The sequence below is a fragment of the Manis javanica genome, chromosome 10 (assembly GCF_040802235.1).
Source record: "Manis javanica isolate MJ-LG chromosome 10, MJ_LKY, whole genome shotgun sequence".
In the NCBI taxonomy this organism is placed as follows: Eukaryota; Metazoa; Chordata; class Mammalia; order Pholidota; family Manidae; genus Manis; species Manis javanica.
This window is the reverse complement of record NC_133165.1, coordinates 4,539,399-4,566,185: the sequence shown is the minus strand read 5'-3', so window position 1 is coordinate 4,566,185 and position 26,787 is coordinate 4,539,399. Positions and strand designations below refer to the sequence as shown.

Here is a 26,787-nt window from a genome sequence, read left to right as displayed (position 1 = left end):
CCTCCTGACACGGACCTCAGACAATACTGCCTTCTCTTTTCCTTGGCACTGAGATTCCTCCATAGAGCCATCTGTGTAGCCAAGAAAAAAGTACACCCCTGAGATCAAATGAAGAGATGTGGCTAAGCCTCTCAGAGCAGTATCAATGAATTTTGATGCCAAAGAGGCCCCCCTCCCCCAGTCTCCTGGTTTTGCTGCAGGAGGGTCTTGAGTGTGAAAGAGCCATCAGAAGGGACACTGCAAACTGACTCAGATACTCTTGATCTCTATGTGCCAAGGTAGAAGAAATCAATGAGCAATAAACCTGCGGGTGATGCACCAGTCATCTCACCAGAACCCTTCGTTAATCTCAGGAGCTGTTAGTGCAACCAGGACCCAGAGCCTTGGGCTTGCCCCTCATCACCCCTCTCCCTTATCCCTCAGGGCTGAGAGCATCAGGAGAGACAGCAGAGAAGTTGTAATGGCCACAGGCTGGGAGTCCAGGAAGACCAGGTTCAAACCCTGCCTGTGAGACTTTGGACATATCATTTCTCTTACAGATGCCTCAACTTACTTATCTGGAAAATGGGATTTATTACAACCCCTTCCTCCTCAGACACAAGGATGCAGAGAACAGGGGTGGTAATGGGGAATGTTTCCCTGAAGGAGCTGCAATGAGTAGGAGTCCGTGCAGTAAAGAGGGCAGAGAGAACATTTCGGGCAGCCGCCCGAGAGATACTTGCCCAAGTGGCAGCACATGCAGAGGCCCTGTAGCGGGAAGGGAGATGGTCTGGTTTCAAGAGCCAGGGGTCTGTAGCACACAGAGGGAGCTGATGGGAGTTCCAGTCTGAAACAGCAGAGGCAGGCAGCAAGCAGACCCTGCCGGTTTTAGGAATAAATGTCTTAGAGGGCAGAGATTTCTATCTGCTCTGCTCCTTGATTTACCCCAGGTGCCTAGAGTAATACCAGTCACATCGTTAGTGCTTAAAATTTTTGCTGAACTTAGAAAATATGAGCTCATATAATTTATTATTAGCAAGTCAGCTACTCAGGGATGGATGCACCTTGTACTAAGCTCTGGTTCACGGTGGGCAGTGCCAGAGGGAAGGCCCAGGGTTCTGGATTTTCAACAGTCATGAGAGGCTGCCGCTTTTGGGCACCTACCAGAACATTTCCACAGGATCTTTACTCCACACTCCTGCCTGAGCCAGAGTCACAAATCACAGGTGTGCCATGCCCAGGATTAGAAAGCAAGAGTATTTCTTTGTGAGGTAATTTTCAGGGAAATTCTACGCATAATAGCCCACATAGGAGAGATGCTTATATCCCAGCTGTTCATTATATTTCAATGAACAGCTCATTTTGTGGTAAAATGTCCCAAACACACCTAATTCAGATTCTTTGCCTCTGGAATGCACACAGCACTTCCCTTCTCTCTTTGACCCTGTTAGGAAAGTGGGGTTCAAGAATGTCTTTGAGACTCTAAATAGGGATCTAGGGAAAATGGAAATATGGTGTCTGTGTTAATGTTATCATCCCTCCCTGTTGAAGAAATGGAGGCTTCCTGTACAGAATCTCAGGAGACTAGGTTGCCCTCTCCCTGCAATCGGAATATATCCTAACTTTGAAACCTGATGTCAAAGGACACATACAGTCCATTGTCTAGGAACTGACCATCACACATTCACTTCCCCTGGATGATATGACCTCATCACCAGCCTCAAATGATTGGATAGAGACTCAGACCTGACCCAGAGGGAACCAATCCACTGGCTGAACAGCCACTGATCAGATTCACTCTGCTCACAAAGAGTGGGAAGAGGTCATAGTCAGAGTGTGCCCACCTGAACTGAAAAGTAACAGCAGAGGGTGGTGGCAGCCACTTGGCTGTGGACACCCATCCAAGCCAGACACAGGAGACATTGAGCAGTGAGCAAACCCAGATCACCACTAGTTGGCTATAGAGATAAGGGAAAGACAGCACTGCTATGCTGAGAGCAGCTGATGAAATACAGAATCAGAGAGATAAAAAGAGCACAGAGAGGGTGAGTAACATGCCTAAGGTCACACAGTTTGTCAAAGGCCAGGGCAGGATTTGAACCCAAGCCTAACTCTAGGCTCTGGGTTCTTCCAACCACCCACACTGCTCTCTATAGGAGGTTGGCAAGATGAAAATGTTTTGGGGGGGAAGACTATTCAGAGAAGGGAGAGAGGTCTGAGAGTGAGAGGAAAAGCTTGTGAAAGCAGAGATCAGCCACGAGCTTTGCGCTGTCATTGCTGCATCATCTTTGTTGTTGATCATTTGTGTTATTTGGCGTTTAGCCTTTACTGAGTGCATATATGTGCCCAGAAATTTGCCAGACAGTTTGTACCACTTATCCCACTGACCCCCAATGAAAGGTCTATGTAGGAGTCATTCACAGCCCACGTTACAGATGATAAAGCCATTTCCTGGAGGAGCCAGGCTGTGAGCCCAGGTCTATGCACACCCAAGACCACACAGTCCCTGATACCTGACTCCTCTGCCACGCAAAGCCCAGCGGTGGGCTAGAACGGCGTCTCAGCCACGGGGATAGAGAGGAGCAACCCAAAGAACATTCCAGTGGATGCAGTGCCAGCTCACCAGAGGACCGCGTGGGGGGACGACCAGGGTCACACAACAAGCTGAGGAGGTAGAGCCTTCCACATTTCTTAGAGACAGACAAGGACAAAAAAAGAAATAAGGTTTCTAGTGAGCACTTCGGAATCTAAGCATTTCCGGTTCTTCCTGTAGCTGCTCTCCTGCCATCCTTGTACCCACATCCCTTTGGGGTCTTTGAGAGGCCACTGAAATCTCTCCAGTGCTTTGCCACCATAAACCCACAACCAGATCGTTGTCCCTGTCACCTGACAAAAGTCTCCACTCGGGTGTCAGTCACTCGACTTCTATCGCCCCTTGACCCAATTCATCAGTTGGAATTGTTATTTCTGTGGCAAAATTTATCTTCCTTCATTCCCCATTAATGTCTTATAAGGGTGCAGTACTATCCTGCTGTCTCCAAGCGGGTCACTTTCAGGCCCCTTTACATCCATCAGCAAAAATCAACAGGATTGTTAAAGGGTCTTTTACTTGTTAGGGCAATAAAGATTCTTCAAGCTAAATGTTCTTTGTGCTTCTCACATTCCCAGTCAAAGCATACCTGGTTTAAAAAAAAAAAAAAACATACCCAAAGGAAAGATGTTTTATTTTGCAGATGACAGAACTTCCCTTGTTTAAAAGTAATTCAGTGAATAGTACCGGTCATTAAGTAGTCAAGAAAATTCTAATGGAAATGCTCCAAACGAGATGAGTTAAATGGATAAAGACACGTCACCCTGTAAATGTGAACACTGAATAACAGGGTGTCAAGCTCAAGACAGTCCCACCAGGGTGACTGTGGCTGCAGAAATGGAAGGATGAGTGAGTGTGGGGTAGATCCTGGATAGTATTACTCCCCCTCTGACTGTCTTCATGTCAGACAATCCAGGATTCAAGGAAATGGAGATTCAACGACGGCAGGAAGGATTCGAGATAGTTGGAATTGATTGCTTGTTCTGAATTCTTTCAGTGATCCAAAAAGTACTGACCTACTAAGTAGGAAACACTGTGATAGTCCTGGGGACAGCCATGAATAAAAGACATGGTTCCCATCCTCAGGTTGCTTACAGTCAGTGGAGATACATGTAGCAAAAGGGAAGTACAGGATCTTGTGAACATGAGTCACAGAGACACGGGAGCCAGAGGAATGGGGTACTTCCATCAAACACATCCCCTATTGCTTCTCATTTCCTAAATATTTCTCAAGCATGTCCCCTTTGTAACACCTCCCCTGCTGTCACTCTACATGGACTATTGTAACAGCCGCCTACAGAGTTCCCTGGAATCTACCCTGTTCCCTCCCCGGCATACCCACCCGCAGCCCCATGAAGCAGCCAGAGGAACCCAGAGGGGTCTTCAAAGTGCAAGTCTGATCATCCACGGCACTGATAAAGCCCTTCGGAATAAAAAAAGAAGAAGAAGAAAAGGAGGAGATAAAGAAAGACAGGGAGGATAAGCAGGAAAAGGGAATGCTGCTTTCCCCGGAGCGAGCCCGGCATCACTGCGGCCGTCCGAGCGTGTGATCGTGGGCAAGTGTGTTCAGCTTCGCCGTCCTCAGCTACCACCTAGAGCTGATGGTCGCACGGTTGAACTAAACAAAATCGCTGATACTCAGCTCATTTTGACCTACAAGAATGGTGATTTCATATGGTTCCATCTGATGCTTCCGTCATGGGGCAGGTGTGAGAAAAAATGGAATTAGCACAGGGCCTGGTGTGCAGGAATGCTCTATGAACAGCGGCTATCTCTCACTTCCAGGTCCCTCCCTCTGCTTAGTCCTACCCTCTTGCTCTGCAAACCCCCTCCCCGCCCTGGCCATTTTGTGCAGCCAGGCTGCTAGCTCCATGGGCATTTGGCCACGAGACCATGAAACATCTGCATTGAGGTACAGGGAGGCATTATCCCTCCCCCCGTGTTCCAGCCCATCAGTGGAGCGATCTTTATTTCTGGCCAGTTCTGCAGAGCTGACGTCTGCCTAGCACAGAGGAAAATTGTTTCTGCCACATCCTCCAATAAGAATGATTTTCTTCATGCTCCGTTTGTCTACAACTGTCTTTCCGATCATACTCGCTGTTAGCACATGGTCTACATGCTTGAAATTCAGCCAGAGGAACTGGGGGAAATTTATGATCCGCTGACTACTGAAGCTCTGAGCTATCAGATTTGAATATAAATGTTGGAATGAGGTCATCAGAAGCAACAGGTAGCGAGTCAGCCAGTCTACAGATTTGCGATGGTAGAAATCCATACTTTAATCTGCTACCAGTTAAAAACATTGATTGGACAAACTATGTTAATTAATAGAACACAGAAATTTTTCCAGCCTTTTATTCTGAGATTATAATTTTTGATAGAGTTTCAAATGCCTCAGTGTCACTATTAATGTCAGCGTTTTGCCAATAATGCTCTGCTCAAACAGAACAATTAGTGCTAAAACCGATTTACTGGAATGGGCTGAAAATCACCTGTTTTCTCTATTAATGTATTACAAGGTGAAATATTTCATGAGCTGCTGGTTGACAGGCTTGACACTTCCCTCTCATACCCCTTAGATCACTCAAAGTGGAAAATCTCCATTCAGCAAATGAGACGCCAGAGACAAGCTAAAAAAAAAAAAAAATCCAGGCCCTTAAAAATGGTTTATTACCCTTCAAAATCGACAGTCCGCATCTATATTTTCTAGTGAACTTATCTCTTGTAAGATAATCCTCAAATGAAACCATCAAAGTAAAATGCTTAAGATGATGACTGACCCACAGTCGGCATTAAATAAATATCAGCTATTATTCAGGGGCAGCATGAAGACTGGAGCAGATAAGATCACAGGCCAAAAGTCACACGAAGACGTCAAAACCCATCTCTGCCATCTCCTAGTCGGGGTGACCTTAGGCCTAGAGCAAACCTTTCTAACCATTAGCTCCGTTTTTTTCCCAACTCTAAGATGGACATTATTAGATTAGTTTCCTGAGGCTGCCCCAACAGTTTATCCCACACTTGGTGGCTTATACCAATAGAAATTTACTCTTCCACAACACTGGCACATAGTAGGGCTCAGAAAAAGGAGCTAGAAACAGACACCACTTCTCTAAACTTCCTAAGACCACGTGGTTTGAAAGAGCTGCACGTTCTCTTGGAGGCACAGCTGTCCTTCCTTACCTCAGTTACTTGGTTTTTCTGTCCCTGGTCACGCCCTGTTCGTGTCATCACATCAAGTCTGCAGAGCCATCGCCTCGGAATGCCCTGCCATTCTCCCACAGCCACCAGAGGGGGATTTTGCGCACACAGGTAAGATGCTGGGCTCGGGAGCCCGTCCCTGTGGAGCAGCCATCCCCTCTTGGCTACCAGGGCCCACAGGATGGCGTCCAAGCCCTCTTGGCCTCGTGGTTTGACCCTGCCTTCCTCTCCAGCTCCAGCTCCACCTCTAGGCATGCTGAATGGCTTGCAGTTCCTTTAACATGAGGCATCCCCTTTGCGATGTTATTCCAGCTGGATGGAACCCCCTCTCACATCCTCCTTCTTGAATATATTTCCACTAAGTTATGCTCTACTTTCGAGACTCAGGTAAGGCATACTTCCTACAGGAAGCTTTCCTGGTTTGGGCTTCCAGGTCTGATTAAGTGCTTATTGTGTATTCCCTGCCTACCTCTATCAAAGCCCTTCTCTCTCCCCACAGTCCAACTACTCAATTACATGTCTATCTCCTTGGCTATAGGGAGAATTTCTTAATGTCAGGAATTGTGTCTTAACATTGTATTCCCAATACCAAACCTAGAGCCAGACCTATTGTAGAAAATTCGATGAACAAAGAAATCAATGAATGAATCCTGACAGCTCTACCTACAAGAATAGGATAAATAGGAGACTGAAATGATGCATGCCATTTAATGAGGGACCCACTACCTGATTTTCTTGGGCTCTGGGCACAGCCAGACAGTCCAAACAACATTATTCTAGACCAGAATGGTGGCCCAAGTCAATGCACAATAATCCTGGAGACACAGCTTAAAGTTTCATGTTCTTGAAATTTGTTCTTGAAAAGCTACACCCATATTTGCATATATAAGGAGGAAAGAGGAGCTTGCTCAGGAGGATGACAGCATGAGTAGGCAGATGTGGTTCTAACCAGCTGCATGACCTTTGAAAACTCACATAACTTCTTTGGGCCTCAATAGCCTCAACTGTTAAACAAGTAGGTTAGTCTGGAGGACTGACCCATGAGAATCTCACTGTTGTTTGCTTGAAATTCAAATACCTGCCCTTGAATTCATCCCTACCTCCACCACTACCACCCAAATAAATTTTATAAAACATATATTCAACTTCCTTGAAAGGAGACCCATTTGTCATGTGATTCCAGGCCAGGGAGAGCACAGCCAGTCCTGCTGCTAAATCATAATCTCCAGAACTTCACAGGAATAAAATATTGACTGTTTACCCAGAACCACAGAGAGTTCCAATCTGGCCTCAGCCAAAAAGCTCCTCGAAAAATTGAACATCGCACATTCTCTAAACTCCTATGCAAGTCAGAAAATCCCTAAAGACCCTAGTTCTTTTAGGCTGAGTCTAAAATAATTCAGTTGAAAATTTTTTCAACTAAACACAAGATAATCTTTATCTCTATCCTCCAATATTCTGTTACTTAGAAAGGTTTCTTTCTAAAGCACTGGCCTAGGTTGAAAGGCAAGCATCCTCTAAGGAACTTGGCTCAGAGAAGATGATAGGAAAGGGATTTTGTGCCTGAGACAATAAAGAGGCAAAGATCCCAGAAGTGCAAGGGTGGCAGGAGGACCGGACGTCACAACCGTGTGACTAGTCGCAGCATTTTGCACATTGCTCCATATGCACATATGCTCAGTGCTGAGTAGTTTCCAAGTGGTTTTCTTATACACTATTTCCGCCAATATAGTCAAACTTATATCTAACATGACATTCATTCAAGGATGATAAATCATTCTGAATTTTTTATCATCTCCCCATATTATTCAACCAGTTTAAATACTATCAAATGGTGGTAATGGCCAAAGTAATATCTTTAGCTCTGGCATTTATCCTGAGCTATGTAATAGTATTTCCAGCTGCCAGAATTTTACTTGAATACTTACGCCAATAGTACAACCAGACTCCTGATTTCAATCTCATACCCTGTCCCAAACTCAGCCTCTTCCCGTCCTTCTCACCCCATCAAATGGTACTGCTAACCTCCCAGTCACTCAACCAGAAACCTCGGAGACGTCCTCTTCTCCTTTCCTCGTCCCTCATGTCTGACTCATCAGCAGGTCTCACTGGTTCTACCCCCAAGATATATATCCCAGGTCTGTCCATTCTCTACATCCACCTGGTCCAAACCACTACCATCGCCCATCAGAACTGCTGCGAGAGCCTCCTAACTGAACTATTTCCCCTTTGCTCCACATTCTACCCAGGAACCAAAATAATCTTTTAAAATATAACCTTACCATTTCACTTCCCTACTTAAAGGCCTTCAGTGAGTAATTCACCATTACATGTAAAGTCAAGTCTAACATCTTCACTGTGGCTTCCAAAGCCAGGTGGGCCTGGCCCCCAAGATCATGTCAGCTCCTTCTCCTCCTGACCAGGGCCCACCGCACTGGTCAAGCCCTAGCCCACCTTGCTCACTGGCCCCCAGCTCTCCCCGGGGTTGGCTCCTTCCCAGCCGAAGGTTGAGCTCAGTGTTATCTCCCCAAAGAGGCTCCCCTGATCGCCTATCCAAAGCAGAATTACTGTGTGGCCCCATTGCTCTCTACCACACTGTTCTGTTTCCTTCACAATATTTAGTACAATTGAAAGATAACACATTTATTCTTTTATTACCTCTTTAGTATCTTCCCATCCACCCTCCTACTAGACCACTAGCTCCAAAATAAGAATAAGAGGGACCTTGCCTCTCTCACAATTCTGATCACTTCCCGTTTTTCTTGTTGTTGAGGGAGGGACCCCCATCCTCAATAATATGAGACAGATGGACACATAACACACACAGCACTGGACAGGTGAACTCCAGAGCAGTTATTAGCCACACACACTCACAGCCGGGGGAAGAGGATACTGCGCACAGGCAAGGCCACACAGGTTTGCACTTGGGAACAGAGCAAACCAGCAGGAGCTACTGGCATCAGGCTTTGTACTGACAAGAAAGTGAGGTGCCCCCCTTTTCCCACAGGAGAATGTGATTGGCTTCTTTGAATAATTTGGCAGCCTGGCAGGGAACTGAAGCCCATTTGGTTGAAAACCCCGTGGAGTACAGCTGATGGGGGAACTAGAGCAGGGGAACTCATAGTCAGGCTTTTGGAGCTCTGTCAGCCCCAAAGATGTCAAAGCAGCTTTTGACATTGCAGGCCTTACAATGCAGGTGTTCACTGGCTTGTGTCCCGTGCTGGAACATAGCAGGTACTCAGTAAATACTTGATCTTGATGGATCAAGAAATGCATCCAAGTGATAGACCCTCCCTCTTTCCCACCTTTGGCTTGCCTGTCTCAACACTTGTGCAACTCAGAAGGTAACTTCAGTGACTAGATGGGTCGTGAGTGTGACTCACTTTCCCCAAGTGTTGCTTCTCTTACCCAGCTAGGATTTTATTTTAGTACCTGGATAGGTACCTGGATACCTGGTGGTAAGAGTCCTTCTTCAATTTCATCACCCAACCAGCTCTGTTTCTTTAGTATTCCCTGCGGACTGGAAGTGTACTATTCACAAAGAAAAAGATCAAACAATGTTTTATGTAAACTACAAATGTACAAATGTTACGGATAAAGAATGAGTCTTATATCCAAGCAACTGTTCAGCTTTTTCATTTATTTTTCATCTGAACCATTTTCCTGAAAAACGTCCTTGTACCTTAACAACATGGACACATGGTCAGATCCTTTTCTTTCTGAATATTCACCCACTTGCACTGGAAGGGAAAATGTACTTGCAAATGTAATGCCTAGCAGCCAGTGAACAATGACATGTCTTAATTAGAGCTTCTAATGTATATTTCAGTGGTTCTTCTAATATTTATTTTTAATATGGAAGAGGGTCATACTTGCTAAAGAAGACTTGAAAAATACAGAGCATAAGAAAGAACGGAATAATTGTTCAAAGCCCCACCATCCAGACATGGCCACTGGAGGACAGTTTCTTCTGATATTTTTTTTCTAGGCATATAATTATTAACAGAGCTGGATTTATACTACATACATATGCAATTGTATCTTCTTTTCACTTAATAGGGATATCACACTTTTCTGTTCTTATATCATACTCTTCGAAAACAGAATTTTTAATGACTGTGTAAAATTGCACCAATTAGATATACCTTAAGTCTCTTAGCTATTCACCTATAGCTGGATACTTAGGTTATCTGTAGTTTAGGTTGGTTGCAATATTATAACACTGAGCACATTTTTATTCTTAAAGCTTTTATGATACTTAGGATGATTTTCTTATGAGATATTTTTAGACTCTCTGGACTAATGTTAAAGATATCTTAAAGGTTTTTGATCTATATTATCAAGGTGTTTACTAAGAGAGAGGTGGCAAACTACCTTTAAAAAATAACTGATTTGCTTTTAAGTGGAGTGACATTGACTTCAGCTTTAGTTATTCTGTTCTTAAATATTTCCTGACATAATTCAAGAGAGTCCTTCAGCGCCTTACCTTTCATTTCTTTCCTATGATATTCACACCCCTGAATTTCCATTTTTCACCACAGAAGTCTAAGTCAATGCATTTTCCTGCTATAATTTGTAAAATCCACAATCTGGTCATGTGATACAGCCAATAGTTAGTCCACAATGCTGGATATCAGGATTGACCAGTCAGATTGCCTTTCCCTTGCAGCCTCTAGACATATCACAGTAAATAACATCCCTGCCTTCCAGCTGTCGGGGTGGGTATATACCAAGGGCAGGAAACTCAGCCTGGAAGAGAACTGACTTGAGCTGGGATGAAATTAAAAATTCAGTTCAGACTTTATGTAATCCAAAAGAACTACTTTCTTCCTGTACTTCAAATACAGCCCTATCTTGGATGCGAAAGAAGATGAGTTCTGAGGATTGCTTTATCTCTTCAAAAGAAGCACTTCTTAATAATGTGGCCTGAAAGCAAATAGCTTAGAGAAGTCCAGGCTTTGTATGAGTGTAAATCACTCAGCTACGTAAAATGATGCACATTTCTGCCCCTGGATCTTCTGCAGCCCTCACCCAATCTACCAATACCAGAGCCTATACCTTGAGACCAAGGGTACCAATGACCAGATTGCTTATTTGACCTTTTAATCAATGAAGAAAAGCCACAGGGGCCGGCCTGAGTCATGAGCCACTGCTTGAGTGCTCGTAGGCAGGTACTGCAGCCTTGAACTGCTTCTCCCAGGGAAAGAAGTAAAGGCAATGAGAGTTGGCTCATGTTCTGCTCGCTCTGGCATTGTCTCTTGCCACCAAGACTGTTTCCACTGGGCACTGAATCTGAAAATGAGCTTTTTAGTTTGTTCCTTTGCTTTGACTTGGGACTTTAAGTTTCTCTATAAGGGGCAGTCTAGAGTTTGTGACAGAAGTCTTCAAAGAGATGAAATTTCTAAGGAAATAATCTAAGGTAGGTAGCCAGACTAAAGTACACGGCTGTTCATTGCAACTCTACTCATGGTGGAAAATAACAGAAACAACCAGAAATGGAGAGCCAACGGAATTAATTATGTATATCAAGACAGTGGAATGCCAGCTGATCTCTAAAAATTAGGTGACAGAGAATAGCTTTTTCATATAGAAAAAGTAAGAAACAAAGTAATTATATAATTGCTTTGGCCATGGAAAAAGATTGAGTCAACATGGCAGCCTAGGGATACCTTCCACTGAAACAATAAGAAACAAGAAGCCTATTGATGCTAAGAACTGGAGGAAGAGCTGGGTGGCCTTCCTGGATCCAACCTGTGCCCCCTGGTGTGACGAAATTCACCTGAACACTGACAGTTCACTGAACCTGAGCTAGAAAGGTGTTTGCTAAAAAAAATTGACCCATTGACCCGTCTTCCTGAGGGAGATCTAGCACTTCTAGGATGGTGTTCTCGTCCCTCAGGACAGCCCCACTCACATTGGCCTTGGGGAGGGGTTGTCCAGCCTGCCTGCCAGCTCCACTCCCACACATCCTAAAGCAAAGCCTGCTAGATGACACTACACACACATGCACACGCACGCACGCATGCATGCACACACCCTGCAGTCAACCCCCAACTCAGAAATGAGGTCTAATGGGGCAACAGATTCACCCTCAGCAAAGTATTATACAAGCATTAGTATCCATCTTTATCAATTCAATCTTTTCTTCATAAATGTGTACAGATGACCAAGGATCACCAGAAATTTGAAGAAAACCAAGAGCATAAAGGGGGTTGAACCACAATGAAAGAATAGAACAAGTGGCCACAGAGGAAACAGATAATTCAGAGACATTTCCTTCTCTTGAGACCAATTTCATTATTTGTTCTATAATATCATTAACTGCCTTCTCATTTTTTAAAAAAAATCAATCTACAGACTAAGCTTGGATGACAAGGACAGTCATAGGAGAAAACGGAACTGTTATAAACCTTGAGCATATAAAATTAATGGCAGTAGGAGAGATGGAGTAAGTGGTAAGGCCCTAATTTTTTTTGTCATGCTTTACTGGGAAATCAAGAGATACTATGCAAAAGAGATGAAAAACAGTTTTAAGGTCATTATTTAAAGGCATAAAGGTAACCAATAAAATAATATTAATGATAAAACTACCAAAACTCAGAATAAGAAGGCAAAGTGCAAGATATTGCACATCAGCTAAATTCCTTAATGGTCAATACACAGATATTTATCTATTAGAATCACTATTCAGAGAGTCAACAGATACAGCATTTAAAGCTGATAACCAAGAAATAAGGATATGGTGCATGATTTTAGAGGTAACACAGAAATGGCTCCAGGTATGAGTTTGAGGATGGGTGTGCAGGAAAGTTCTGCTCCGAGGGCACTCTTCTACACTCCTGGATTTGCATATAGCACATGCATGTGTTACTTCTGCAACAAAAATGTCATATTAAAACAAAATGGAGCTATGACTGGCAGGATACATCAGAGGTTCTCTGCCCGCCTGCAGACTGGAGCCTGCTGGCAGTTTTGCAAAACTCTGATGTCTGAGGGCCCCCCCACCTCTCAGCTCAGATTTCAGATTGCATTGGTCTGGTTATCACCAAGAGTGGATAAATAAAAAGCTCCCCCAGGTGACTCCAATGTGCTGCCAAGGCTGAGAAGCCCTGACTCACTCTGCATGGTGGAAATGCAGTATTATTACCTTCTTTCTAATGTCTATCTCCTAACCTTTCCATCCATCCAGCAACAGCTACTTATTGAGTACCTACTGTGCTGGATGCTGGGGATCAGGTAGTGAACAACATGGCCCGATACCGTCTACGGGGAACTTAATGAGGAGGGATCAAGGGGAGAAGCAGTTGGTACTAACTGACTGTCGTCACAGCAAATACTGCACAAAAAAGAGAGAGTGGAATAAGACCATGATTTTATTTTTGTAATCGGGAGGAAATAAATAGATGAAGGTTGTCAAACTCCACCTTCCTTTTTTAATCCCTAAATTACTCTGCCCCTCCCATTTCCCAGAGGCTGGAGGTCAACCATTCTGTCCTTCCCGAACAGGCCATCGGAAGCTATAATTCCATCTCCAAGCAAGGGCTGGAATCCTGCCCCTCAAGCCGTCATGAGCTACAACCATAAAATTCGTATCCTGAGATCCTGGCAACAGGCCAGAGTGACTGCATGCAGCATGCATGCGGTTTAAAATACTCACCCCAGCAAGGAGTGGAAGAGGCAGGCAGAGAACATGAAAGAGGAGCCCCCCACCCCAAAATATGCCTGCCGGAAGGTTCCGATGTGATACAGCCTGCAGTCAGGATTTCTTTTCACGATTTCCATGTATTCCTCCCCAACCATAACAACCATCTAAGAGAACCAAGAAGGCAATAAAGAATATGGATCTCACTATTCCAGGGGTGGTGGGGATACTGATAGCTGAGAGAGACAGCTCCTAAAGTAGGCGTTCTGGGCATCCGCAGTTAACCCCTTTTGACCTGCCCTATCCTCTCTAGAAAGGAAAAAAAAAAGTGGGTTTTTTTTATTTTGGCCAGTTTATTTTTGCTAGAGGGGAAATAGAGTGAAAACTAAAAAATCTCCCCAATTGTAAGTGAAGACTGTAAATTGGAAAATTATAGAAAATCAGAGCCCTTAACTTAATCCAACACCAATAAAAAGCAGTAGAGGAAAGCTAATGGCACACAGTAAACACAGGTGCGTCCCATAGTTGAATTACAGGGGCGGGACGGGAGCCTGGCGAGGCCCAGCTTCATGCCCAGCTTCATGCCAGGGCTATTGCGGTGACTAATTTGGTTAGCGGCAACGACAGGCTCCTTCTAGCGATAGACTGCCTTTACCCATTTCATCTCATTTTTACTGTAACCATGTTTTTATTTTTATAGGCCAATTTGAGTCTGTCTCACGCTTTCAGAATTGAGTTTTTCAGATTTATGACACAAGAGCTTTCAAAGGGTTGTGATGTCCAGGCCTCCCCGTGCAGATTCCCACTGCCCTTCTCTGGTTGTGAGACCCCCCACAACCCTACCAGGGGCTCCCTTGGTCTGAACCCCAAGGTCTCAGGGCCAGGCAGTCCCCAAAACAGAACCAACTGTGGTCACAGCTTACCTCCTTCCCTCCCCACCAGGTAGACACCCCCTATAAGTTTCTATATTAACCTATCCGGGGCTTGAGTCCTCTTAGAGCTGAGGTTCTTGGGGGGAAGGTGCTGCCGCCTAGAGGGAGCTCTGGGAATTTGTGGGGATGATCTTGTCACGGTGATTCTGGGGGCACACCTGGCATTTTATGAGCAGAGAGGCAAGGTGTGGGGCAGTGTAAGGGAGAGACCCACACACTTTCCTATGTCCCGCACAATTCTGAATTGGTTCACCAGATATTCTCAGTGGCAATCAATAATAAATAAACCAGTTTAGAATGATCTTAACCTAGACCGTAATTCCATTCCACATGTAGATACAAAGTATGTTTGCACAGTTGAAATAAACACCGAATTGTTCAGATGTAAATGGAAGAAAGATTGTACTCTATGCCATTCAAACTTGGTTAAGAGCTGTTCAACATTTTGGAAAACTGAGTCACCAAAAACAGCACACCAAGTCACAAGGACAATAGATCGATCAGCTTTGGTAATGTTCACACTCAGAGTGACTCCATACCTACCCATTTTTATGTACTTTAGCATTCTTATGTGGCCCCCATTCAACATGTCAAAGAGCAACACTAATACTTGGCTGCATATTATCATTCTTCCCTTAAATCCCAATATCCATTAGAAGTACATTCAAGAACAGTTACTTCCAGCATAATTGAGCTTTTACACATTGAAGTACCTACTATTATAAATTGCCTTTAATTTCTTCTTTATGTAAATGTGGGATACATTATCTGTATGTTTGTTAGGGAAGTAAAGGGGTGTGGCAAACTGTTTGTTATAAAACGGGAACAATCAGTCTGGCCATTTGTGCCTCACAGCCTCAGCCAGGCAGGGCTGGCGCTAAGCCCTGATGGTGGGGTGCCTGAGTCATCCTGACAGTCCATGTTTTACATCCTTAGCCACCAGGCTTGTCCTTGGAGCCCAGGACAGGGTCTTGAAATCTCTTCCCATTCCTGGAGGCTCTGCTTCCTCCAGCCGTGACCCAGTCCATCTCTCCAACCTCACTTTGCCTCCCTGGCTCACCACTCTCCAGCCACCTCTCCTGTTTCTCAAACACCATGCCCCCCACTTGCTACCACAGGACCTTTGCACATGCAATTGCAATTAACTGTGTGACTATCTGCTCAGCACCTGGCTTCCTCAATTCAATGCTTCACAAAGAAAGGGGCTTTGTCCTACTTCCTTCCTCACTGTATCCCACCACCAAGTAAATGGTGATGAGTCTATAGCTGGTACTCAACAAGCACGCACTCATGAGTGAATATATAAAGCCTCCAAACATAACCCCAAACTCATTACAAAGTTTTGAGACAAAAACAGCCTTCTTCTCTGCCTCTCTGTATGATCAGCACAATGGAAACCTGCACCAGACACTCTCAGAATAAAGAATTTCTAGAATCTTCCTGGCCTATAAAAGGGCCTCAGTAGATGCTCATTGAACCAGTCAATCAACCACAGCAGGCCAGATACTGGTTTCTTGTTGATAACCCCAGAATTATGGTGCAGTGGCACATTTGGGATAGTTTTAAAACCCACGCAAGGAAGGGTTGAAATTTCCACACCTTTGTTGCTGCCCACACCTCATCCTGGTGGGCTCAGTGTGGAGCCGCATGCTGCAAATACAATCACCCCACACTCGTCAGAGGGGGTAAGTGCCTTGGCTGTGTGTCTCGTCATTCTCCCAGAACCCTGTGCCCCCACTGCCAGTTCTCCCAGAAACCCCCAGGTGGTTGGGATTAAGGAGTCTTGCCACTTTAGAGCTATCCCTTCAATAATGTCAAGTCAATCAGAGACTCACTGTCCTCCAAGTCCCGCCCAGAGCCTAAGTAGCACAGGGATGCATGGGGCAAAGGGCCTCCAGTGTAGACAGATCCCAGCAAACTGCCAAGGCCCAGACTCTCCTGGGACCAGGGATCAAGAGGTGCAGAGAGCTGCACACCCACCCCACCTCCCACCTCCCCAGAGTCACTGCCTTAAGCAAAGAGATTACTGTTGGTAAATCATTAAAAAAAGGGCTCTGCTGGAAATGGTAAACGGAGATCGAAAAGAAAGCAGTGTGGCGGTGAGTCAGACAGGGGCAGGGGGGGAGGGCCCAGGGCCAGCCGGTTCTCCCGGACCCTTTCTCCATCCCGTGAACCGGGAGGGACTAACACCTTCCTGGCCGAGTAGACCCTCCCAGAGGCATCTCATTTAAAGGCCTCAGACTGGAGGGCTGTCCTGGAAGAGAAGAAACCTGTGCTATGCACAGGGAGTGAGACAAGCCATAAAGATGACCTTCTCGGGAATAAATGTATGAACAAAGCATGACTGTCCAAGGAAAGAGGCTTCTGTGTGACCGTGTCTGAGCACATGGTCCCCAACTCAGCTACACTTGCAAAAACTCATGTTACTACAAATTGTTACATATTGAATATGTGATATATTTAATTTCTTAAACCCACCAAGCTCTTAGGTCCCTCTCCACATGATGACCCTTCTACCTATAATGCTCCACCATACATCCAAGGCCAGCTTCTCCTCACCCTTCAGGTTTCAGCTTAAATGTCACCTCCTCTAAGAAGCCTCCTTTATCTCCCAGGTGAAGGTCAATCTCTCGTGACCCCTCTATCTCAGCAGCCTGTTTGTTTCCTTTAAAAGCAGCACAGAGAAGGGCCCTGGCAACTTCCTTCCCACAACCCACCTCTCTGCTTCCCGTCAGCAAACACTCTAGTAAAGCACTTTCAGTGCCCTCCCTAAGGTGCGTGGGTCTCATCCAATCAGTTGAAGACCTGAATAGAAGAAAAAAACTGACTTCCCAGAGCAAGAGGGACTTCTGCAGCAGATGACCTTTGGACTTAAACATTAGCATCATCCCTTCTAGGGCTCTAGCCTGACAACCAACCCTACAGATTTTGGACTTGCCAGCCTCCATAATCATATAAGCCAATTCCATAAAACATCTCTGTTTCGAGAGAGAGAAAAAGATACACGCGATTGTTTCTGGGAGAACCCTGATACACCACTCGAGGGCTCTCACCTTCCATGTCACAGCCAGCCCAGGTACATCAGGAGACTGGGAAGAGGGGAGAGAATGGCTAGGCCCAAGGCCTGCTGTACAGACACTCTGAGGTGAGAGAAAAAAACACGAGGCACCCATTAAAACATCAGGGTGCTGAGGGACCCCAAGCCTTGGCCCAGCCAGATGCTGCTGTGGGTTTCAATGCAGGATTTACCACTTACTTGGGCATTATCTTTGGCAAGGGGCCATTCCACTCTGAGCATGTTTGCAGCTCCTGGGTCACTGGGTGGTTTGTTGACCACCTGGACTGGCCGACCCCCAAGACCATCTAATGGTAACTGGGCCTTAGTGGGCACCTCCTTACAAACAAGGAACACATGGCTACTGAATAGCTACCCCACTGGGGTCAGAAGTTTCTCTGCCCTCCCCCCTGGAGCAAGAACAGAAAAAGCCGCCAGGTATAGCTCTTTGCTCTCCAGACAGTCCATTTTAGTAGAGAACAGCCTGCTGAAAAGCCATCTCCTTGTTCGGTGCTGGGCAAGTAACAGCCACTTCCCGCAAAGAATTCAGTCTCATAAAGAGGGAAGCGTGTTTTTGCATCACCTGCAGCATCTCTGGACAGAAGCCAGCCAGGAGGTGCGTGCAGACCCCAGGGGCACCTCCTCCAGACCTTCCATTGTTGACAGCTACCTCGACAGAAGCTGCAAACACTGCGTATGATCTGCGTCTTTTCGGTTCAGTGAAACTGGTACTTTTATCTGATGATTTTAAATTATTTATTCCTTTCCAAAAAAAAAAAAAAATTCAGCTGCCCTCCTGCTTACAGATGCCTAAAGTCACATCAGGAACTTGGGGAACTGCACCCATCTTGTGAAAGGGTGGGTGCCTGCGAGCTCCCTCAGACACACAGCCATCTAATTAGAGCAGGTCCACCAAGTCCAAATGTGCCCTGCACCCAAAGTGGGTGGGCTTGGAGTCATTATTTCTTCATCGTTAAAAACAGACTTGCTTTAAGGAAAACCACGTTGGGTTTCATTTAAACTTAGACTCCGTTTTAAGGAAGCAAGGAGGCTCCTTCATCACAGAGCTCTGTTCTACATCTCACTGCTGTGCACCACTCCTGCCCCTCTCTAGCTCTCATGTTCCCGCCTGCTCTCTACCTCCAGCGGTGAAATGAAGCCGAAGCAGCTACTGGGTCTGCTTCGGGCCCACGAAGGCACACACAGCTGTGCCCAAGGAGAGGCTGTAGACACAGCATCTGGGTTTGTGATTCTACTGGCAGCAAACAGCGAATCTCTAAGAGCTGGAGTGAGCTGGCCTGACTCCTGGCAAGTTCCCCTTTCGGGGATGCAGGGGCCCCCAGATCTGCTCCCATCACTCCCAGAGAGAGGTGGGAACCTGACAGTGGAAGAGTGTGAGTGGCTGCACTCCGTGTATGTACAGATGCTCCAGGAAGCCCTTCTTGGCACTCTCCCCTGGCACTTCTTAGCCAGACCCATATCCTAAGTTCAAAAAGAAAGGAAGTGGTTTTTCTTGGGTATGGTCACCACAGTGAAGGGGGAGAGCCCAGGGTTAACTTTGCGCCATGGCCCATTTTGATGATAAGTGGCATCATTGCATCTTCTTTTTCTGGGAAGTCATCAATGCAACAAAAGATTGGGGGCTGTGACAGGGAAGGGACACCCACCATCCCGTAGTTTGGGGACCCAGTGTCAAAAGCATGGAGACTGTGGACCCTGGACCTCCTTCCCTCTCCAAATGGAGCTCAGCTGCAGATTTTCACATGGGATGTGTTGCCCAGCTGGGGCAAGGAGGGCAAACAACTGTGGTCTTTGAAAGTATCAACTTCTGCCCCCAGAAAAATTTGTAACTGAAAGTGCTCCATATCAAGAGCAAATGGAGACGATATTTGACTCAAAATTCCAAGAGGCGACTTTATAAGGAAAAGTGAAGTCCAACCATTGCATCTGTTCAAAGACTCTGAAAACCCTTGACTCATAACAGGATTTCATCACTCACACACACGCATTTGCACACACACATGCACAAAATCTAATGACTGTAGGAGGAAGTATTTAAGACAGAAAAGTAATTTCACTTGGCTAGCAAAGACACGTTTAATTTCCTTACCCATTCCATCAAGATTGGCAGGGTGTCCACAATGGGCAGAGCCATGCGGGAGAAATCAGGATGGATCAGGTTCCGATCCTCATGGAAATGGCGCTCCGTCAGCAGGAAGAAGACATGAACAAATGATTCCAAAACATCATTTAGTAGGAGGTGAAGTCTCCAGGATGGAGACAAAGGTGTTTCATGCCATCCTCTCATGGGAGAAAAAGGCAAAACCAGACCTGGGGAAAGTTCGTCAGAATCCTCACCTGCTTGATGCAGCCCCAGCAAACCCAAGACATCCTGAACCTCCATGAAATGGAATTTTGCACGGTTTGTATTTTTAGAAATTTCTCATTCCTTTTCACAGTCCTGATTTGGCACACAGAGATGTACAGCTCTTACTCTCCAGATGAAAGACACACAATCAGAACTTCAAATATATGGCAGAAGCCTCTGATGGAAGAGTTGGGGAGCACGGTGGCCTCATGTGAGCCTGTGCCTTAAATGCAGAGTGGACATACAGCCAGGAAGAGAAAGGCAGTCCATGGCGGGGCCCTTCCCAGCACTCCCGACAAGCCCAACTTGGAGTCCTAGGTGTACCCCTAGGGCACGTTTTTACTGCAGGTCACTTTCTGAGGACTTTCTCCAAGATTTTTTCAGCTCTGTTCCTTGGGAGTTGGCATTTCAGGGTTTATCACCCCCACCTTCTATTCTTATTTCCTAAGTGGCAGAGAGTATGGAACATTGGTTGGGAGAATATACTCTGGCCTAAGACTGCTGGGGATCAACTCCCAGCTCCACCACATACTAGCTATGGGGTCTCGGGCAAATTACTTAACCTCTCTGTGCCATGCCTCTGTCCCCCACATCCAGATGCACAGAACTGCCAAAAAAAAATGCACAGAAAGCACTGAAATTAGTATCTGGCAATGGCAAAAACTCTCCATAAATGTTAGATATTATTACCTACCAGAAAGGTTTAAGTTGCTTTCCAAAACCACAAAGCAAGTTAGTGCCAGGCTTAGAAAACCACCCAACTTTCATACTAATCAATTCACTGGACCTTTTAATTGTGCTGCCCCTTTCTATCCTCTTTTAAAGGAATATGGTCAACTCCATCCCTGTGCAGAGAATCAGACAAACTTGAACAACATAAAGCCTCTTTCCTGGCCGTGGCTGTTGGTCACCTGACCCAAGCTGAGCCAATCAGACTCCTTCCCTATGAATTTGGAGTTGAAACAGGGTCCAGGCTTTCTGGCTGATCTCTTGAACGGACGCCATGTGACCTAAGGCTGTTAGTGGCAGCCGTTTCCTGTCATGTAGACAGGGAAATTAAGTAGCCAGGCTTCAGTAAGAGAGGAAAATGTACTTGGTGTGCAGAGAGGGGTGGAGATGTAAAACAGAGGGAGAGAGGCACCCGGAGCTCCAGCTCTTGCTCCCAAGGCCCAGCTGGCTCCCTGACCTCAGATTCCTGAGATGCTCCCTATGGTCACAACAAATCCTGTTCTTTCCTTAGGTACCACCACCTGCTTTCTATGACTGCAACCAAAGAATCCTAAGGCATACAAGGGATGCTTAATTACCCAGTGTATCTGCATAGTTCAAGAGTCACAAAGATCAGGAAATGAGAGTTTGGACACCAGACAGTAGGAGATGTCTGGGAACCTCTCTGGATATCAATCTCTTGTTCCCCTTCCTTGTGGCATCATCAGAACACCCTAAGAATCCTGGAAGGAATATTAATGTGGTGGAAGAACATGAATATAAAAGTCTGGGAAGCCTTGAGGAGGCAGTATGACCTAGTGGAAAGGCATGAGCACTGGAATAAAAAATAACTGCTATGTGACCTTGGGAAAGTTACTTAACCTCTCTGGGCTTCCATTTCCCTTTTGGTGAATGAGGATAAGATGTTTATGAGGCTGCATATATTAGGCATGCATTTAACAGTAACTATTGTTACTATAGGCTGTAACTCTTCATTATCTTATTATAAATAAAATTCATTCCCCAAATGTTGTTCCATATAAACATATCACTACATAATAATTCATTGTTCCTCAAATGATGTGGAACACCCAACTAACATTTAGGAAAAGCAATAGCATTGTTCAGGGAATGTTTTAACCAAATCTGCAGAGGGAAAAAAATCAAGCTTGCATAGCTTCAGCAGATGCCACATGCTGCCAAGTCTCTTCAAAAACATCCAGAGATTCTTGGATTCTTGGGCAGAGAGGAGGGGAGGGAACTAGGTTGGGAAGCACACAATTCCTCCACCAGTAGCTTTCTCTGGTGCTGGTTTGGAGCTCCTAAAAATGTGGTGACTGAGGAAGCACATACCCAGAACAGCACGCCTACCCACTCCTCTGAGCCCTGTACCTTGACAGACATTACTACTTAACTATGATGCTTTCTCCTGCTAAACCTGGGCAGTACCTGCGTGCAGTGATTCAGACAACTGTGAGCTATTAGCCTGAGTTGGCCTCTACCATTAAACTGATTTGCTGTCCCTGTTCTAGGCAGTAAAGAACGATCCTAAAGCCAACCTCCTTCAGGTGGCAGGAAATCAGCACAGAGGTCAAGAGGGCTATTCTTCTGCAGCCCAGAACATACTTCCTAGGTCTGACTCCCACTCAAATTCACCCAAGTTAGGTAAAAGGGTATGGGCTCTTGGTTCTGTGGGTAATTCTAACATACAGCAGAATCCTGTTTTCTATGCCTCTTGAAGGTCACTCTGCAAGCAAATGCAATATTAGTTCTACCTAAAGACAAAGGAAATGTATTGAATGACCTCCAGAGGCCCTTGCCAGGCTAAACTTAATGGGCTCCAAATATCAAGTAATGTGGTCCACTATGATCCCAGGATCAGACGAAATGCTACATAATTAAAACCTAGATGTTTCAGGTTTAAAGAATGATTTATGTCAATAGTTTTGTCTTCACAAAAAGCTTAAGCACCTTACAAATTGCCTCATTGAAAGCTTGAGTATTTTGTTGAAAACAAAAACACTACTCCAAAAAGATATATGCATGCCCATGTTCATTACAGCATTATTTACAATAGCCAAGATATGGAAACAACCTAAGTGTCTGTCAATAGATGGATGGATAAAGACATGGTATATACACACAATGGAATATTACTTTTCCATAAAAATGAAATCTTGCCATTTGCAACAACATACATAAAACTAAAGGGTGTTTGTTATAAGTCAGACAGAGGAACACAAATACCATATGATCTCACTTACATGTGGAATCTAAAAAACAACAAAAACAGATTCATAAGTACTGAGAACTGGTGGTTGCTGGAAGGATGTGAGGGAATAGGCAAAAATAAGTGAAGGGGATAAAGGGATACAAACTTCCAATTATAAAGGAAGTAAGTCATGGGGACGAAAGCACAGCATAGGGAATAGAGTCAATAATATTGTAATATCTATTATGGTGATAGATGGTGACTATGCTTATCATGCTGAGCATTTCATAATGCACATAATTGCTGAATCACTGTGTTGTACCCCTGAAACTAATAATATTATATGTCAACTATACTTCAATTTTAAAAAAAAAGAAATCTAAAATAAACAGCTCTTCCTTGTCTCCGCTGTGAGTTTACCATTGACGGTGGAGATGCTGGAAAGTGGATGGCGGCCTGCGAGTGTCTGGTGGAGGCTGAGATGCACCGGCCAGATCCTCTACAGTCATGAGCTTCTTACTCCCCAGGCTGCCAGCTTTGGGCAGAAAGCCCCCAGCCACCAGCCCCAGGATTGCCCCAGCTGAGGAGCCCCAACTTGCCAAAGGCCAGGGCAGCCCACACCCAGTGACTGAGGTCATGGAGGTGTAAGCACCAGCCGCTTGGAGCAGGTGGGAGGCACCCCCCAGTCTCCACCCCACAGGAGCCCTGGCTGAGACTGCACTGCCAGCCACCTTCTCCCTCTGCCCGGGTGGGCTTCGGGCTCCTCCCCTCCATAGGTGTTGATCCTTTGAACACTCAACCCCACCTGCAAGAGAATGAGTGGCAGGTGGGAAAAAAGTAACAGCCAAACAATTATCAAAATCCTTCTGGCGTGCCAGGTATGTGGTCTACCTGATGCCTTTATTTCTCAGAGCATACATTCCCATTTCACTCATGGGAAGTATAAGTAAATTGCCCAAGGTTACATGGCCAGACCAGTCTTGTTCCAACACACTACACTGGTAAACTACACAGTCCTTCATCACACTGGATAACTAGGAGCTGCACGGACAAATTATAAACAGTATAAATTTGGCCAAGATTAGGTGGTGCTACCTTTCAATGCAATTCGGCAAGCTATTCACTGAGACCGAACCTGTGAGCTAAGAAATTCAACAAATATGACAGAGAGAGACTCCCCAGTTCCTTGGTTTCTCGGCAATTAGTGAATTCTCATTAAATACCTACTAAGTAACAGGGACACAGTGAGGAAAGTAGGACTCGAGGCCAGGTAAGTGCAGGAACAGAAGGTGGCCGGTGGACCAGTGCCAGACAAGCACAGAGGCACAGGGGTCCCCAGGACAGTGAGGGGTGGTTGGTTTCTCCTTCTTTTTCCTAGAGTTGCCTGAGAAACGAGGATTGTAAAACTCTGAGCTTTGAGTAATAACACCCAGGAAATTTCTCAGGGTCGTCAGAGAGAGACATTTTATTTTCGAAACAACTGTGAGGTACTCACACAAAAGGCAATGCCCAGCCTGAGTGATCCAGGCCATCGCAGCCCCGGAAGATAACATGAGCCCTCCCTGCCAAAATCAGGCCGGATGCAACTTGGAGCGGGGTGAGAATGCTTTATAAAAAGAGCCAATTTCACAAGATGGGTCTGTGAGCTGCTCAAAGCCACAATCGTCAAGGGAAGGGGGACAGAGCAAACAGCAGGATGGATCCATAAAGGAAGGTATTATGTCAATAAGGCAGTGGGCACAGCACAGGACAAGCCACCCCTGGACACAGAGAGGCAGCAAAAGTCAGAGGTACAGGCTCAGAAGGGACACAGAGCAACAGCCCACAACATGTCTGTAATCCGTGGACCCTTCGCCAGGGGGCGGCAGGGAGAGCTTAGGTTTCTGCTCCCGTGGGCTCCCTAGGGGGTGGGGTGGGGCAGTGGTAAAGGGGCAACGCCTTGGTCTGTATCTTGATCATGGTAGTCACACAGAGCTATACATGGGAGAAAACTGCACAGGACTACACACACACACACACACACACACACAGATGCCTGCAAAAGCTACAGAAAGCTAAATAGGGTCTGTAATTTAGTTCACAGATTGCACCAAAGTCATTTTCCTGGTTGTGACATTGTACTATTATTGTACAAGATGTCACCCCTGGGGGAAGTGGTGAAGGGGTCACTGGATTCTATTCACTGTTGTTGTACCTTCCTGTGAGTCTATAATCATTTCAAAATAATTACTTCAAAATTTTAAAAATGCTCCTCCTCCCCCTGCCCCTCTGTCTCTCCCTCTCTCCCTCCCTCCTTCCCTCTACAAACAGTGCTACATTCAACATCCTTGGATGTATTCTTGTTATTTATGCTTTCAGTTCCATGGGCTAGATTTCCAGGAGGAAGATAGCTCAGTCGAGAGGCTCATGTATTTTAATTTTAATTAATATCTCCTGCCAAATTGCCTTTCAAGAAAACCCACCATTGTCTACCAGCCCTGTGTGGACACCCTTTCCCTCCTATTCCCACCAGCAGCGAGCGTTACGACTCCTTTTATATTCTGGACATTCACAAAGCTATAAACTGGTGCGGGGTTTCGGTTCTCGCGTGCGCGCGCTTCCATGTGTTTGTTGGCCGTTTGAATTTGCTCATCTGTCAACAGCTTCTTCCTGCCCGGTTTTCTATTCAGTTTCTGAAGATTTCTGTGCATATTCTTTGCACGGTATTTTCCGAGTCTGCTATTCATCTACTGACTTTATTTATATGTTTTGCCATTCAAATGTCCTCTTTAATAATTAAAGAATCAAATCTGCCTGATTCTTCTTTCAAGCCTTCTGTATTTCCAGGCCCTCCGAAATGGGTGGTAATTTTTCTTTTCGAGCTCACTGGAACCCCACTCAGCTCTCCCTCCAGGGCTTCCCTTACTCAGGGCCACGTCCTTCCTGGGAGCCAGTACATTCTGAGCTCACCCCAGTTCTCTCGGCTCAGACACACAAAGACAGGCCACATCTGGCTGTTCCCAGGGCCCAGCAGCCATTCGGCTTTAGAGGGGGACGGTTCGAGCTGATAGTGCAGCCGCCATCTTTGCAGGACCCCATTGTTTTTTTATTTAAGAGAAGAGTAGATATAAAGCCTGTATGAGGTGTGTGAGTACATGTATATAATGATTATATATTCATAAGATTTTTTCAGTGTTATTTTTAAATGTCCTCCAACTGAATGGAAATGTGCATATGTAATGGTTTCTGTTTTTCTTACCATTCCCTGGTTACCAAAGGCAACCAAGCCCCATTAACCAGAGGCAGAACATAAACCCACCTCATTTGTTTGAATCTACCTCGTTGACCCCCAGCCCTGTTTGTATTACGCAGCTTCAGGTATGACTGGTCCCAGGCCCCATGTGTTAGCTCGCTGCTGCTGCGTAACTCTCGACCACAACCTCAGCAGCTGCACCAGCGCTCACTTATCCAGCAGGTTGGAAGCCCAGGGCACTCTGCTGAGCTCTCTGCTCGAGGTCTTAAAAGGCCAGAGACACAACACTGACTGACCTGGGATCGTATCTGGAGGAACTGGAGAGGACTCTGCCGCCAGCTCATGCAGGCCGCCGTTCCTTGCGGCTGTAAGACTGAGGTGCACGCTGTTGGCCAGGGTCCCTGCTTGCTCCCAGAGGCTACTGACATTCATTCTCACGAGGCCTCTCCATCCTCAAACCAGCGGCACCTGGTTCATTCCCACACTTCAGGGCTCTCTCACCTTCCCTCTGCCACCAGCCAAAGAAAGTTCTCTGCTTTTAAGGGCTCAGGGATCAGATTAGGCCCACTGGAACTGTGCCGTGTAACAGAACACAGTCACAGGAGTGCTCAGTCATCACGGGCACAGGTTCTGGGGAACAGGAGTGTGGAATCTGGGGCCCATTCCTCAAAATTCTCCCCCCCACACCCGGGAACCACAACAGATCCTGAGAAAGCAGCCAAGCTCCAGCAGGCTGCTCCTTCACTGTCCTGGGCTGGTCTCTCTCTGAGGTGTCTCCACCACCCTGCTTCCTCTGGCCCAGCCTGGCCTTGCAGCACCCCCGAACAGACTCAGACCTCAGCTAGATGCTCTCCTGACTGCCTGCACC

At 45.8% G+C, this 26,787-nt stretch overlaps 1 protein-coding gene across 22 annotated transcripts in view; it reads right to left on the bottom strand.

The window, feature by feature from the left end:
- RBFOX1 (RNA binding fox-1 homolog 1) overlaps window positions 1-26,787 on the bottom strand; it is a 1,840,194-nt gene that overhangs the window by 1,694,152 nt on the left and 119,255 nt on the right. The gene's annotated exons all lie outside the window — the stretch shown is intronic.